Source organism: Mastomys coucha, unplaced genomic scaffold (genome assembly GCF_008632895.1).
Source record: "Mastomys coucha isolate ucsf_1 unplaced genomic scaffold, UCSF_Mcou_1 pScaffold23, whole genome shotgun sequence".
Lineage (NCBI taxonomy): Eukaryota > Metazoa > Chordata > Mammalia > Rodentia > Muridae > Mastomys > Mastomys coucha.
Window position 1 is genome coordinate 16,673,149 of NW_022196906.1, and position 15,297 is coordinate 16,688,445.

Sequence of the window (15,297 nt, forward strand, 5' to 3'; positions counted from 1 at the left end):
AGCACAGGTGGATGTGGTTTGTGGCAGGAGCACCTCCGCAGGGGCGGGACTTCCGTCGACGCTGTCCTGAGGGACAGGCCTGCTCACGTGGTTCAGAGGCGCCCAGCCCCACCCCGCACGGTAGCCACTCTATTCCACAGGGGCGGCCCAGGAAACTACCCCAACAACTCGTGCTCGGCCGCCCGGACTACAACACCCAGCAAGCCCTGCGGCCCCGCGTCTGACTTGCGCAGTAGTCTCCGTTGTAAAATGCTATGACAACAGGGCGAAGGCGGCTTGGATTTAGGCTGGAGTGGGGAGGTGTCTTCCGCAGGCTGTTGTCTTGCAGCCTCACCCCTCTTACAGTCTCCCTGGTGGTTTCATCCTCTCTGTGAGCATCCGGACTTGGAGTTTTTCTCTCTTGTCTTGTGGCTTCGGAGGAATCCATGTCGTTTCCCCTGCTTGCCTCTGGGGGATGACAAGAGGGTGCAGGGGATCTTGGGACTCATTTCACCTCCGTGGAGCTTGTGGTGCTGCTTGGCAGGATTCTGTCTGCTTGGGGACGTGGAAAACTTCGAACACAAGACCAAGAGGTACCAGTGGAGTTAAGTGTTGCTTTTCCTTGCACGGCTGTTACTTCTGTTCCAGCACTGGATCCACGTCAGGAGGGAAGTCTGTGGATAGTGGGTTCGTAGCAAGGTGAGGCAAAACCCACTTGTTGGCATCAGGTAAGAAATATTCCAGAAATTAATCTTAGGATGTATAAAATGCATTGGCTGTGCTTGGTCAACAAGACTAATCCTCAGATGCCATGTAATGGTTTGGAAGATGTAGTATGATCTGTTTCCTAGAAAGGAGGCTTGCATTCAAACAAACTGCTAACACGACGTGGGTAGATCCTATAAACACCTTTGAGGGAAGAGTGGTTTTTAAGGATTCCATGTAGCAGTCACGTGGAGTAAGGGCTTCTTTCTCCTGTGACATTTCAACAGGTCTTGTGAGCAGAGCGTCAAAGCAGTTCTCAGTCTGCGACTGAAGCGGGAGCATGTTGATGCTCTCCAGTGCTGCCTGCAATAGGATTAATGGTTATCCTTTCTCTTTGCTTTGCAGACACAGCAGTTTAGATGGACTAAGCTGATTTTATCAGCAGCTCCTCCCAAGCAAGGTCTGCATTTGGCTTCGATTTTCTGGATAAACGTATAGATTATTTTTTGGTATTTCACATTGTCTTTAAATAGCAAATTGTGTCTAATGTATACACATATATACATCTTACTTTATACACACAAATTGAAAGTGGAGTTTTTATCTTTTCTTCCTTCCTCTTATTTTTGTAAAAATTTATAATGTGGCCCAAGCTGGTCTGGAACTTACTGTGTACCGTAGGCCATCTTTGAACATATCTTGCCTCAGGCTCCCAAGTGTTGTTATTACAGGAGTGTACCACCATGTAATGTGTTACTGTTTGCTGACATTCCAAGAGACAAGGAGTAACATTAGCAATAATTGAAGAGATAATGCTTGAGATTGAGTTTTTCTTCTTGTGATGGATTGGGCCATTATAAGAATTAAAAACAAGAATCTTTATTTTGAAAACCATTTACAAGTTATTTGTAAGAGTTTAGGGATTTTTTATTATGTATAATGGTTGTGGTTATACCTCCCACTTATGTTTATGCTATGGTTTTAAAAATGGATTAGATTTTAATATTTTAATATTTCAGTGCATGTATGTGTGTGGGCATGGGTACCACAGAGAGGGTGTGGAGGTTCGAGGGCAGCTTGCAAGAGTCAGTTCTCTCCTACTCTGTGGGTCCTGTCAGGCTTGGCAGCAAGCATCTTTGTTTACTGAGCCATCTCACTGACCCTATGGGATAGCTTCTTGATGGAAATGCTCTTTGCAGGGAAAAAAAAATCTACTAGCAGTACTGTAAAGTTTTATGTCTTTTCAGATATATAGGAAGTCTCATTTCTCAGAATGTATGTATGTACACGTGTGTGTGTATGTTTACCATTGGACACTCCAAACCCCTCAGATATTTTTGAAAAGTATTGAAATATATCAAGTCATAATAAAACATGTTTGCTGATTATAACATTTATAAGGACTGGGAGTGTGTAGCTCTTTCAATACCCAGTAAGACACACATTCACCCATATATACAGGTACCTATGCATACTTGCGTGCACACACACATGCATGTACTCATGTACACACACATGTACACATTCTCACTAGCACACACACACACACGCTTTCTGATCTACCCTTTGAATGTCCCAGTTGAAATTCTTCTGTGCCAATAAGACCTTGCAGTTGCACCTGGATGGCCACCACCACAACTGCTTCCTTAGTACTACTACTGGGTTACTATTGGCTTTTATTAAGTGGTTGTAGTGGTTGAACATTGGCTAAGGGATTGCATAGCCTAGACCACTGTATTTTCCCACTACCAACATCAGTTGGTAGAGTATAATGGTAGAGTATAACTCTGAGGTTGTGTGTTTGAAACATTAGGTCAGGAAGTGTACACAGGTCTATCTGAGCACCACTCCTGTGCCTTTCACATCAACTGAAAACTCCAATACAAGCCCTTGTCATAATGGTGTTCTTTTTCTTTTTCTTTTTCTTTTTCTTTTTTTTTTTTTTTTTTGAGTGGTAGTTCAAGACAGGGTTTCTCTGTGTAGCTCTGGCTGTCCTGGAACTCACTCTGTAGACCAGGCTGGCTTTGAACTCAAAGCTCTGCCTGCTTCTGCCTCCACAGTGTTGAGATTAAAGGCATTCACCACCATTGCTTGGCTGCCATATTGCTTTCAAAGATATATTTGTTTAATTTTGCATGACTGTACCATTGTCCTGAACCAGACAACTCACTTGCTATTTCCTGAAATTTAATGACAGAAATATTATTTGGAGGGCTGGAGAAATGGCTCAGTGGTTAAGAGCACTGACTGCTCTTCCAGAGGTCATGAGTTCAATTCCCAGCAACCACATGGTGGCTCACAACCACCCATAACAAGATCTGACTCTTGCTTCTGGAGTGTCTGCATACATGAAATAAATAAATCCTTAAAAAAAAAAAAAAGAAATATTATTTGGAGAAAGTTCCAGATGTGAACAACAGGAGCTTTAGGACAACTTCCTGATTTCAGAGCCTGCCTCAGACTTGCAGGTTGCTCCCATGGCATTCTTTGGGTTTATATGGCCATCGATATTAGTTAGTTCTACTTGTGTGAGTCTAGCTCAGTGATGTATTAAAACTGCCTGTCTCATACATAAAACTTAAATATTAGTAAGTGATCACTTGGGCAGATTTCTTAACTTCTCTGTGTTCAGGGATACTCAAATAATTGTATCTTTGAGCTTTGTAGAGTTAAAAAATTTTTTTCCTTTAAAAATACATTTATTGATTTATGTTGTATGTGTGTGCGTGTGTGTGCCACAGCATATGTATAGAGGTCAGAGTACACCTTTGGAGTTGGTTGTCCTTCTACCATATTGGTCCCAAGAACTAAACTCAATTTGTCAGTCTTGGTGGCCAGTGTCTCTCCCCACAGAGCTACCCCTACGGTCTGATTAAAACAGAATTCTTGCAAAATGTTTATGCATTGAAAGTCTGTAAATGACAACTAGATACTAGATATTACCTCCCTTCACAATGGAAGGACAGAATAGTCATTGGAAACTTTATTTTTGGTTTTCACCTTTTGCTTAAATAAATGCCAGTGATGGCTGTCAAAATGGCTGAGCAAATAAGGGCACTCGCTGCTAAGTGTGATGATGTGGATTCCCTGGGGACCCACATATAGAGAGAACCAACTTCCACAAGTTGTCCTCTGACTGCCACAGGTGTGCCATGGCACAAGCCTCTCTCAAATATCCTTTAAAAAGAAAAACAAGTGATGTATGTATGGTGGAGGATTTTTGTAATCCCAGCTTTGCAAAAAACTGAGGCAAGAACATTCTGAGTTCACAGCCTGCCTTGTCACAGAGCAAGCAATGGGGCAGCTCAGGCAACATAGGAGACCTTGTCTCAAAAACCAAAAATCAGACAAAAAAAGCAAAAGAAATGAAAGCCCTGTACTGATACATGCTTTTTTTTTTTTTAATTTCCCCAGACATTAAATTGTACAGCATTATTAGTACGTACTGAAACAGGGGTCTGAAACCCGGACAGCGCATGCGTAGAAGCAAGGTTGGTCAAGGATGTGGAATTTAACTGGAACTTTCCCATAGCATGCTAGGATGAGGCATCTCACCAGTCGTGGGTGGTTTACCTTTTCCCTGAATGCTTTTACCAAACCTGTGTTCAAATCTTTTACTAAATTCCAACTCTGCTTGGAAAGCAAGACCAGACAAAACCAGAATTCGAGGACTACTTGATTAATGGATACCTCCAGCTGTATAAGCACTTTGATGCTGACAAAATTAATTCCTCCATACTTTGGAATGACAATTAGAGGTCCTAGGAGAAAGAAGGGCAAGATAGAGCTGTGATAGAGGAATGCTCACTTAGGCTGCCAGGCTTGAGCTGAGCATCTTCTCATCCAGAGCTCAGAGAGCTTCAAAATCTGAAATCTTAGAGTGCTGATGCGATGCCACACATGGGACATCCCACGCTTACCTCGCCTGACAGGTTACAGTTAAAACTCAGATACTCCAAACACTTTGTATAAAATTACACTCAGGCCACATGTATAAGATGCTTATGGAATATATGCGAATTTAATGTTAAAAGTTGGCTCTTCTCTAAGATGTTACATATGAAAATATCCCAAAGCCCGAAATCCAAAATGGCTGGCCCTAGGCATCCTGGGTCGGGGATACTCTCTGTACTGTAAATTGGACCTTCTGATACTGTATGGTGCAGCTTGGTCTCCTGTGGGTGTTGTTTGAAGGGGACAAGCACATGCATTTCTAAAAGCTCCTGGGTACCAACACCTTGAGTCTCAAGACAAGACCAGATGTTTGAGAAGGTGACCGTGGAGGACTAACAGAGTTGTGGTTGACTGATGAGAAGTTGGGAAGTCCGAGAAAGAAGGGACAGTCAGTTGTTGTCTGTCTTGTCATTAGAGACAGGTCTTCAATTTTTTTTTTTTTTGTTAGAAACCTGTGGGAAATTAGTATTAATAGATAAAATTAGAAAGTTAGTTTTCTTTGTTATTTAGAAAAATTGTGTGTGTATGTGTGTGCGCGTGCACGCGCGTGCACGCCACATGTACGCACATGCCTGCACGTGCATATGCCCATTCCACCTTGTCTTACAAAGGTCTCTGTTTTGTTGTTCCTTGCTGCATGTGGCAGGCTAGTGGGCCTGTGAACCTCTGGGAATTTTCGCCTTTATACCCATCCCATGTCTTGCTCTGTGTAGTAGTGCTGAGATTATAGATATGAATTACTCCACCTGCTTTTATGTGGGCTCTGGGGGCTTTGAACTCAGGTCTTCACACTTGTATGACAGCTTCTTTACTGAGTTAGTTTAGAATCCAAGTTAGTTTTATTACTACACTTTTTAAAAAAGTTTTATTTATTATATATAAGTACACGGTATCTGTTTTTAGACATACCAGAAGAGGGCATCAGAGGGCATCAGATCTCACTATGAATGGTTGTGAGCTACCATGTGGTAGCTGGGATTTGAACTCAGGACCTTTGGAAGAGCAGTCAGTGCTCTTAACCACTGAGCCATCTCTCCAGCCCCCTACATGTTTTGTTCTGTGTTTTCTCCCTGCCCCCCCAGAGACAGGGTTTCACTATGTCACTCTGGCTGGCCTTGAACTCACAGAGCTCAGTCTGCTTCTACCTTCCAAGTGCTGGAACTGAAGGCTTAAGCCACTACTCTCAGTTTATTGTGGTTTTGTCTGTCTCCTCTTTTTTTTTTTTTTTTTTTTTTTTTTGGTTTTTTTTCGAGACAGGGTTTCTCTGTGTAGCCTTTGCTGTCCTGGAACTACTCTGTAGACCAGGCTGGCCTAGAACTCAGAAATCTGCTTGCCTCTGCCTCCCAAGTGCTGGGATTAAAGGCGTGTGCCACCACCGCCCGGCTTGTCTGCTATTCTTTATTGTAGCAATCTGCCTGTTCTTTACAGATTTCCTTTTCTTTTGTAGTTCATGTTGACTCCAAATTTATAATCCCCGTCTCAACTTCTCCAATTCTGTTACTGCCGGTGTCTGTCACCATATGATTACCATGTGGTAACTCTAATAAAGGTTTTTAAGGGCATTTTCACACAGCGGGTATTTTCATCGATAGAGTTATGTTTTTTACATTCAAACTCTGTGTGTCTCATTTAGCTAAATACTTTTTTTGGTATGTAATTCATAGGAGACCCTCTCTTCCCATTATTTGTGGAGGGTTAGTATGTCTTCTAGGCAGGTCCCGTGAGAGTCCTTTCTGCCTGCCTGAGCTGAAGAGAGTCTCTCTGGGTCTGTTGAGCAGCCTTCTTCCTCTCCATCTTCCTTCCGCTGAGCAGCCCTAGCTCTCCCTCTGTTCTCCCTTTGCCTCACTGCTGCACTGTGCTAGAGGATCACTTAGTCCTCAGTTGTTGCTATTTCCTTTTTAACAGTGAGTATGACTCCAAGTTTCCATCCTCTATGACGTTTCAGCCACATTTGATGTAGTTGTTATATTGGTCGGCTTTCAGGTACTATAACAATATACCTGAGATAATTAATTAACTACACTATAACAATATACCTGAGATGATTTACAAATGAAACAGTGTATTAGGCTCCTAGTTTCGGAGGTTACAGTCCACAGTCACCTGTTGCTGTGGACCGTGGAAACACATGGCAGAGCAAAAGTGTTCATGTCAGGACTAGGAAGCAAAGGAGAAGTGGGCAAGGCACACAGCCCCGTGTAGGGGTTTCCCTGATGATGGTGACCTTGAATGTGGTCCCTCTTTTTTTGTTTATCTAACATTTTATTGATTTTTTGTGACTTTCACATCATGTGTGCCAATCCCTGTCCCTTCTTTCCCGCCCTCCACCCTTGCAGCCCACCTGTGTGTCACGGTGTGTCACATAGTATACCCCTTTGTCCAAACATCTTTACTTGTAGATATTTACTGCAGTGAGCCATTGGTTCTGTTGGAGGCCTCTGGCTTCGATCCACCATCAATGCTGGATCCTCAGCAGGACTCCTCTCAGATATCCTGCTGTTGCTCTATGTCATGGAGCTCCTGCAGCTTTGGATCTTTAGAACTCCCCAGCAGTTCATATATGGGATAGATGCTGGGGTGGGCCAACTCAAAGCCTTGGGTCTGGGCCTGGGTGGTAGCTGGGTGGTCAGCCCACTGGCTCTTCTGCACCCACACTGCTGAATCTAGCTCCCCAGCACTGCAGCTGAGCCCCTCTGAGGAGCCTGCCACTTCTCACAGAGCAGCCTGTGGATCAAGCCCTTATCGGAGGCCGTTCAGGATCATGCTTATAGCAAGTGGTCACAGCTTACTCCATACACTCCCCACTGTTTAACCAGATGACCTGATTCAGTGTCTGCTGAATTCATCCTCTCTACCACATGTCTCAGGAAAGGATTTACTTAATTTGCTGCTCTGGGCTATTAGCTGGGCATGGTGGTGTACAGCTGAGATTCTAGCACTCAGGAGGTGGGAGGTCAGGAGTTCAAGTCTGGCACAGACTGTATAGCAAGTTTGAGGCTAGCCTGGGCTACATGAAACCCTGTCAAACAAAGGAGAGATCTGGTATGTGGGGAAGTGATAAGACCAAAGTGTATAATGTTACTAGCTTTCTGTGTATCTGGAGTATGTAATGAAAAAAATTGTAGTCTATTAAATACCGTTGCTTAATTCAAGTAAAAAATCCAATAAAACTATAATAAAAGTATTTAATGCACTTTTTTGGGTACTCAATGCTGGGTCATCTGGAGTTAGTGTGATTATGTAAAACCATTAGTCATGAGTGATATGAATACTGTTCAGAAACCCAAATATGTATTGGTACTCTCATATTTATTTATATCCTCGGCATTAAGGGCAGGAGTGCTTACCCTATAGAGGACAGAGCTCAGTGCTAAGGGCAGTGCTTACCCTATAGAGGACAGAGCTGGGCACTAACAGCAGTGCTTACCCTATAGACTGATAGAGCTCAGCACTAAGGGCAGTGTTTAACATTCTATCTTAGAAAAGCTTTAATTTGCCGGGCGTTGGTGGCGCACGCCTTTAATCCCAGCACTTGGGAGGCAGAGGCAGGCGGATTTCTGAGTTCGAGGCCAGCCTGGTCTACAGAGTGAGTTCCAGGACAGCTGGGGCTATACAGAGAAACCCTGTCTTGGAAAAAAACAAAAAAAAAAAAACCAAAAAACAAAAAAATAAACAAACAACCCCCCCAAACCCATGTGTTGGAGTGTGTGTGTGTGTGTGTGTGTGTGTGTGTGTGTGTGTGTGTTGCCAACTGAACTCAGGCCCTTTAAAAGAGTAGTATGTGCTCTTAATTGCTAGGCTATCTCTTTAGCTCTCACTAGTGGCAATTTTTAACAGTGCTTTAAAAATGCTGAATATCTGCCTAGCACTCAGGGAAAGGCGGGTCTCCCTTCTCTGTCATAATAGTTTATTGAATGACTCATTAAAAGATATTTAGGGCCAGGTGTGGGAGGTTTGGGAGTTTAGGCCAGCCTGAGCTACGTGAAACCCTGTCTTAGAAAACAAAAAGAGACAATAAGACAGAAGAAACAACAACAACAACAAAACCCTCACACCCGCTCCCCAACCCCACTCCCTCCCCCCAAAAAAGATCCAAGGAAGCAAATGCTTATTTTGTATTTTGTCTTGAAGTCCTGGTGCTAGGAGGAAGCTGGCACATTGTGCCTGCAGCCAGAGAGCTGAGAGTCAGTGCTGGCACTCGGCCGGCTTTCTCCTTTTATGAGTTTAGGACCCAAGCTCATAGAATTGTTTAAGGTAGCCCACATTTAAAGTAGATCCTTTCACCCCAACCTACCGGAGTGCCCTCTTCACAGACATGCTCAGAGGTTCCCATGGTGAGTTTAAATCCTCTCAGGTTGACAAAATTAACCATCACACTGGATTTCCATTCATTCCATTTATTTATTTGTTTGTTTATTTATTCATTCATTTATTTACTTGTTTGTTTATTTTTGGTAGTCCTGGGGATGAGCTTAGGACTTTGGGCACACTAGGTGCTAAGAGCTTTGCCACTAACCATCTCTCCAGCCCTATAAATGATTTTAATTTGGGGACAGAGTTTCACTAAGTTGCCCAGGCTACTCTTGAATCCATTTGCCCTGTAGCCTACGTTGTCTTCCTGCAGCTTCCACAATAGCTGGGGTCATTGGCCTGTGGGATCCACGTGGCTCTAAGGAAGTGCAGTGGGATCTCACAGCATCTCTGATTGGCATCGCCTTGGCCAGTGATGCTGAGCAGCCTGCAGATATTTGCTGGCTGTTTGCAGATCTTCACTGGAGAAACGCCAGCTCATTTGTTTGTTTTGGTTCTTTTTCCTGTTGAATTGTAGAAATTCTTTATATGTATTGGATGTTATCTCCTTATTGGATAACTGAATTGCAGAAAGCTTCTCTAATTCTGTAGTTTGCATCTGCTGCATTATCTAACACTTACACAGCATTCTTCCCTTTATTTTGTAGATGAAGAGGCTGAGGTATGGCAGGGTTAGCAGTTGCTTTTCTCATTGCGCTGACAGAGTACCTGACCATGCAGTTTAAGCAAGGATGTGAGGTGGCTGGTCACATGGTACCTGCAGTTAGGAAGCTGAGGGATGAATGCTGGAGTTCAGCTGCCATCTCCCCTGTTCCATTTTTACCTTGTCTGTGACTGAAGCCACTGTGCTGTTTAGTTTATTGTCAACTTGGTACAAACTAGAGTGTGGGAAGGGGGACCTAAACTGAGGAGCTACCTCCTCAGTGGACTTGACAGTGGGCATGTCTGTGGGCCACTTTCTTACTTAACTGATGTTAACTCACCCCTGATGCTCACCCCACTGTAGGTGGTGCCGTCCCTAGGTAGGTAGGTCTAGGTTGCATAAGAACAACAGCTGAGTAAGCTAGGGGGAGCAAGCCAGTTTTCCAAGCAGCATTCCACGGTGGTCTCTGCTTTGGCTCCTGCCTCCAGGTTCTTACTTGAGTTCCTGCCTTGGTTTCCTGTCATGATCAAGTATGACCTGCAAGTCAAATGAACCCTTTTCTCTCTGTAGGCTGAGGGTGTTCTTCTTCTTAGCTAAAATTTTCTGGAAACACCCTCAGAGACATGCCCATAATGGATCTCCTAGGCAGTTCCAAATCCAGTCAAGTTGACAAAGGTGGTTATCACACTTTGTGGTTGTATGGTTGCATGGTTGCTATGTGCTGTCACGGGAGTCCAGACTCATACAGCCTGTCTCCAATGGGTGAGATTTTCAGCATTCTAAGACAGTTTCTTTGTTTATTTTAGATGGAAGAACATGGCCTTGGTTTCTATGATTCATGCATGTAGAAGGCCTACTTCAAGGAACAAGTTGTTCTGTGTGTTTAAAAAGTACAGTTGGTCTTTGTTATTTTCAGATTCCGTATTTGTGAACCCGCCAGTTGCTAAAAGTTAGTTGTAATCTCAAAATCAGTGTTCTCCGTGTGTTGTAGTCATCGATGGCCGCTGCTTGAGCATCGAGGACTGTAGTCTGCAGGCTCCCAGGTGCCAAGGCTGCTCTTTGTCTTCTCTCAATTCTTACGCTATAAACAAGAACAAGCTGTGAGAGTCTGTTCTCTCCTTCCATTCCGAATCCCCGGGATCAAACTCAGGTCAGCAGGCTTGGTGGCCAACCCTGCTGAGGCTTTTCACCAGGTCTGCATTTCTTGTTTCGTGTATAAGCAGTGGTTAGTGGTGGTACATGCTCTCAATCCCAGGACTCAGGAGTCTGAGGCAGGGGATCAAATGTTCAAAGCCAGCCTGGGCTACACGATGAGACCATGTTTCAAAAAAAGCAAAGCAAGACAAGACAAGACAAAACCACAACAAAAGAAGTAATTGTTGAAAGGCCGACTAATGTTCCTAAGTGCAGAAAATCCACGTGATAAGAAGTGTTTTGGGGCCGGGTGGTGGTGGAGTAGGCCCTTGATCCCAGCACTTGGGAGGCAGAGGCAGGCGGATTTCTGAGTTCAAGGCCAGCCTGGTCTACAGAGTGAGTTCCAGGACAGCCAGGGCTACATAGAGAAACCCTGTCTCAAACAAAAAACAAACAACAACAACAACAAAAAGTTTTGGTCCGGCTGATAGCGTTACAGTGCTCTTGACCGTGAGTTCAGTGGTTATGGTCAGCAATATAAAATAAGGTGTCTTTATACAGAAATACATAGTGACACTATCTACTGAGCCATAGAAATGTGGTACCCAGAGGCACAGGAATTAAGTCAGCACTCCTGTGAGCCGTGGCTCTGTAACCAACTCATTTGACTTGAATGTTTGCGGAGACCTTCCTTAGTAACTGTAAAGGAGGAAATGTCTTCCCTGGGTACCACTGAAGCCTGTGCCGTGGAGGGATGTTTCATGTTCATTAGAAATGGATGCAGAAGTGGGGTGTGGTACTCAGTCCCAGTTCTCAGTGGCTGATGTAGGAGAGTAACTAGGTTACCTTTGAGCTATGAAGGGTTGGGGATGCTCATTCTGTGAAGGAAATCAAGGTACAGACCGAGGCTGTGGTTGTCTGAGGACACACGATTAGGTATATGGACCTGCAAACCAGTCTTTCTGGGGTCTGTCTCTCTATGTGTGTGTACATGTGTGCACGTGTATTCATGCCTGTGATAAATTTTCTCTTCCACTCACCTTTTCTGGAGGAAGCAGAAGCTCTCTGAGTACCTGTAGTTCCCCAGCAGAGGATGTTGCAGTTAGTACTCTGTGCTACGTACTACATTTCAATTTTTTTTTTTTTTTTTTGAGACAGGGTTTCTCTGTGTAGCCCTCGCTGTACTGGAACTCACTGTGTAGATCAGGCTGGCCTCCAACCCAGAAATCCGGTTACCTCTGCCTCCCAAGTGCTGGGATCAAAGGTGTGTGCCACCACTGCCTGGCATAGTGATCCTTTAGAAAAATTTTTTCCCCATTTTTGTGTAATTCCTTCCTAAAGTTCTCAGAAAATAGGACTATTTCAAAATGAATATATAGGTTCTTAGCCTAATTCATAATGGTGTTGCAGAATATCTGATTAATTCTTGTAAGCACTTGGAATTGTAGTTTCATGCTCATGTATAGAATACAAAGAGTGAAAGTTAACTGTGAACACGAATCTCAAAGCTATGAAAGTTTAATTTGCTATGTGTTAGGAGAGAATTAATTTCAGCAGGGTGTGGTAGCAAATGACTATGATCCAAGTGCCTGGAATGTGGAGGTAGAAGATTAGGAGTTCAAGATCATCATGGGATACACCAAATTCTGTCTTTAAAGACAACAACAATAGCAACCAAAAACTCCAAGAGTTTATTTTAAAGGTCTTTATTTTTCAAAGTCATTTGATCATAATTAATTCACAAATAAAAAGATCACACAGTGTGGTAAGGTGGATGCTCAAACAGCTTTGAACCCTCTGCATCTCAATGAGTATACAGTTAGGATGGCCAGGTGGAAGGCTGTGTCCACACTTAGGGTATTACACTGTCAATTAGATTGTAGATCACTTATCTACCACACGGAGAGAAAGATATGGTAGTGGGAACTAGAAAGATGATTTGGTTTATGTCTTCTTTAATGATACCCATGACCTTTGCCTGCATTTTCTCTTTACTGTCACCCAACATTACCCCTTCTTAACCTACTTTCTAAATGTTATCTGATACCCACTGTTATTACTCTCAGTTTAAACTGAAGTGTGTGTGTTTATACATTGTTGATCAGAATTGGCACACGAGGGAGAATACATGTTTTTCTTTTCTTTGTTTCTGAGTTTGGGTGGCCTTGATTGATACTTTACATTACAGTCCTCACAGTGCTGTCCGCCCCCCGCCCTTTGAGTATAGCTTGCCTAAATACATGCTTCTCTGTGTGCAGGAAGTAAGAGTCCAGGTGATGCTAGTGACATAACAAGCCCCCTCTGGTCTGACTAGCATCACATCACATGCCTGCACACACAGAGGAATTGGTGTACACATGTGTTAATACCAGTGACAAGAGCAGGCCACTTGCAGAGTCCCAGACTGGCAGGCAGAGAGAGCTGAGCCACACACATTTGGAAAGTGGTTACTTTGTATCTTATTCCTTCCCTAAGAAATTTCCAGCTTTGATCCAGTGCAGTGTGGATGGGTCTTCTAGTCTTATTGATTATTTCAGGCTCTAACAAACAGTTCATAAAAGAAGCTGCTGGGTTCACCATAGAGAACTTTTTAGTTTGGTTTTCTGCCCTGCTTAGATTTTTAAAAGGTATATGCATAGGTTGTCAATTCCTCTTGCTATAAATAAAGTTCTTTATGCATGGTAACAACAACAACAACAGCAGCAGCATAATTTATTAGTACAGGTTCAGAAGCTCGTGGTTGGCCAAATTCAGTCATCTCAGACCTAAACTCTTACCATTTTTTACTGATGTTGTTATTTTTTTTGTTTTTTTTCAAGATGTTGTTATTTTTAAATGTGAAATATGTTTATAAATGTGCCCTGTATTTAGCCTGCTGTTCCAGTTTTGATTTTTCTTTTATTGTGTCTTCTCCTTGCTTTCTAAAAGCTAGGATGCTTCAGGCCCATGTACAGTTAAAAGTGAGGCCTTGTTGAGCTTGAAGGCATGGAGAACACAACATTCCATGTGCTGGCATGAAAAAAGTCTCCTGGATGTGTGTATTTTTTTAAAAATCAAAATTTTCAAAAGTAAATAGTAATTAGCCATCTGTGTTTCCTTTTTTTGGTATACTGTTCATTTCGTTAGCACATTTGCTGTCCGTCAGTTTTATTTCCTTGGTATTTAATTTCTATCGTTCTTTGTAAAACCTGTAGGCTAGCTCCTGTCTGACGCATAAGTGGTAAAGGCTTTCTCCCCTCTGTGGTTGTGTGCTCTGTTGGTGGGCGGCTTGGCTGTGCAGAAACTTCTTTCACGTGCTCCTATCTGCTGAGAGGGGGCTGGAGCCTGTGCCGCTGGTGGTCCATTCTGAGATGTTCTTGTCTACTCCAGGGTCTCCCCCCCCCCCCCAGTGGCTTTGTAAATTGTATTTTGTTTTAGTGTGTGTGTGTGTGTGTGTGTGTGTGTGTGTGTGTATAGTTTAGTTATTTTCATTGAAAAATTTTTACACTATATATTTGGCCATGTTTTTCTATCCCCCTTTCTCCCAAATCTTCTGTACCTTCCCACCACCTTACTTTATATTCTTTTTTCCTCTTAAAAGACAAAAAAACAAGAAACACTCAAAAATCCTCACAAAGCCCACAAATATAGTAATCAAAACAAACAAGCTAAGAGATCAGTAAGCCAAAAAATGCCCAAGCAAAGCAAAGTGAGATAAAAAACAAATCTCCCAAAATGCCATCAAGTAAACTTCGAGTTGGCCGCCTTCTCCTGGCTATGAGGCCGGCCCTGAAGGGTTAGTACAATGAGCCCCATTCCTTTGCAGTTGGGTTTGACTTTTAGCTAGCTTCTTGGTCAAGGGTGAGGGCCTTTGCCTTCCTCTCAATGCCAGGACCCCATGTGAACCTGTGAAGGCTTTGTTCACGCTGCCACAGTCTCAGTGAGTTCCTGTGTTTATCATTGATCTGATGTGTCTGGAGGACTGTTTCCTGGAGATGCCCATCATCTCTGGCTCCTGTTATCTTTCTGCCTCTTCTTTCCTGTAGATCCCGGGCACTGAGGGAAGGGTTTGATGGAGACATCCCGCTTAGGACTGAGTGTGCCAAAGCCTCTCAGGCCCCACACATCGTCCAGCTGCGGGTCTCTGCAGGAAGCTTCTCTGTTGAGACCTCCGATACCCCAGTGTCTTGAAGAACATCCTTCCTGTTCTACTCTAGCAGTTTCAGTGTTTCAGGTGTTAAGCTAAGGTCTTTGATATATTTTTGAATTGATTTTTGTGTAAGATGAAAGATACAGATTTAATTTAATCCTTTGCAGGATATCCAGTTTTGCCTGCACTATTATTTGTTGAACATGATCTCTTTTTTTCTATTGCATGTTTTGCCTCACTTGTCAAAAGCTAGGCAGTCATAGTTTTCTCAGTCTATATGTGGGTCCTCTATGCTGCTATAGTCGTCTGCCTGTCTTCTTATGACAGCACAAGGCTGTTGTTACCACTGTATAATTTGGGTTTTGTGTACCTCCGATGTGTTCTTATCACTGAGAATTACTTTGGCTCTTTGTTGTCTTATATGAATACTTGGATTGTTTTT

The 15,297-nt window shown here is 43.2% G+C and overlaps 1 protein-coding gene across 12 annotated transcripts in view; it reads left to right on the forward strand.

Annotated features, from left to right (window-relative positions):
* Bbs9 (Bardet-Biedl syndrome 9) overlaps positions 1–15,297 on the forward strand; it is a 409,213-nt gene continuing 393,916 nt past the window's right edge. Inside the window, exons 1-3 of one of the 12 annotated variants that reach the window (XM_031345628.1) lie at positions 3–707; positions 1,090–1,144; positions 4,099–4,175. The gene's annotated coding sequence lies outside the window, so the exon portion shown is untranslated. Of the gene's footprint in view, positions 708–1,089; positions 1,145–4,098; positions 4,176–15,297 lie in introns of all 12 variants that reach the window. The other 11 variants (XM_031345630.1, XM_031345632.1, XM_031345629.1 and 8 more) reach the window with 11 other exon arrangements.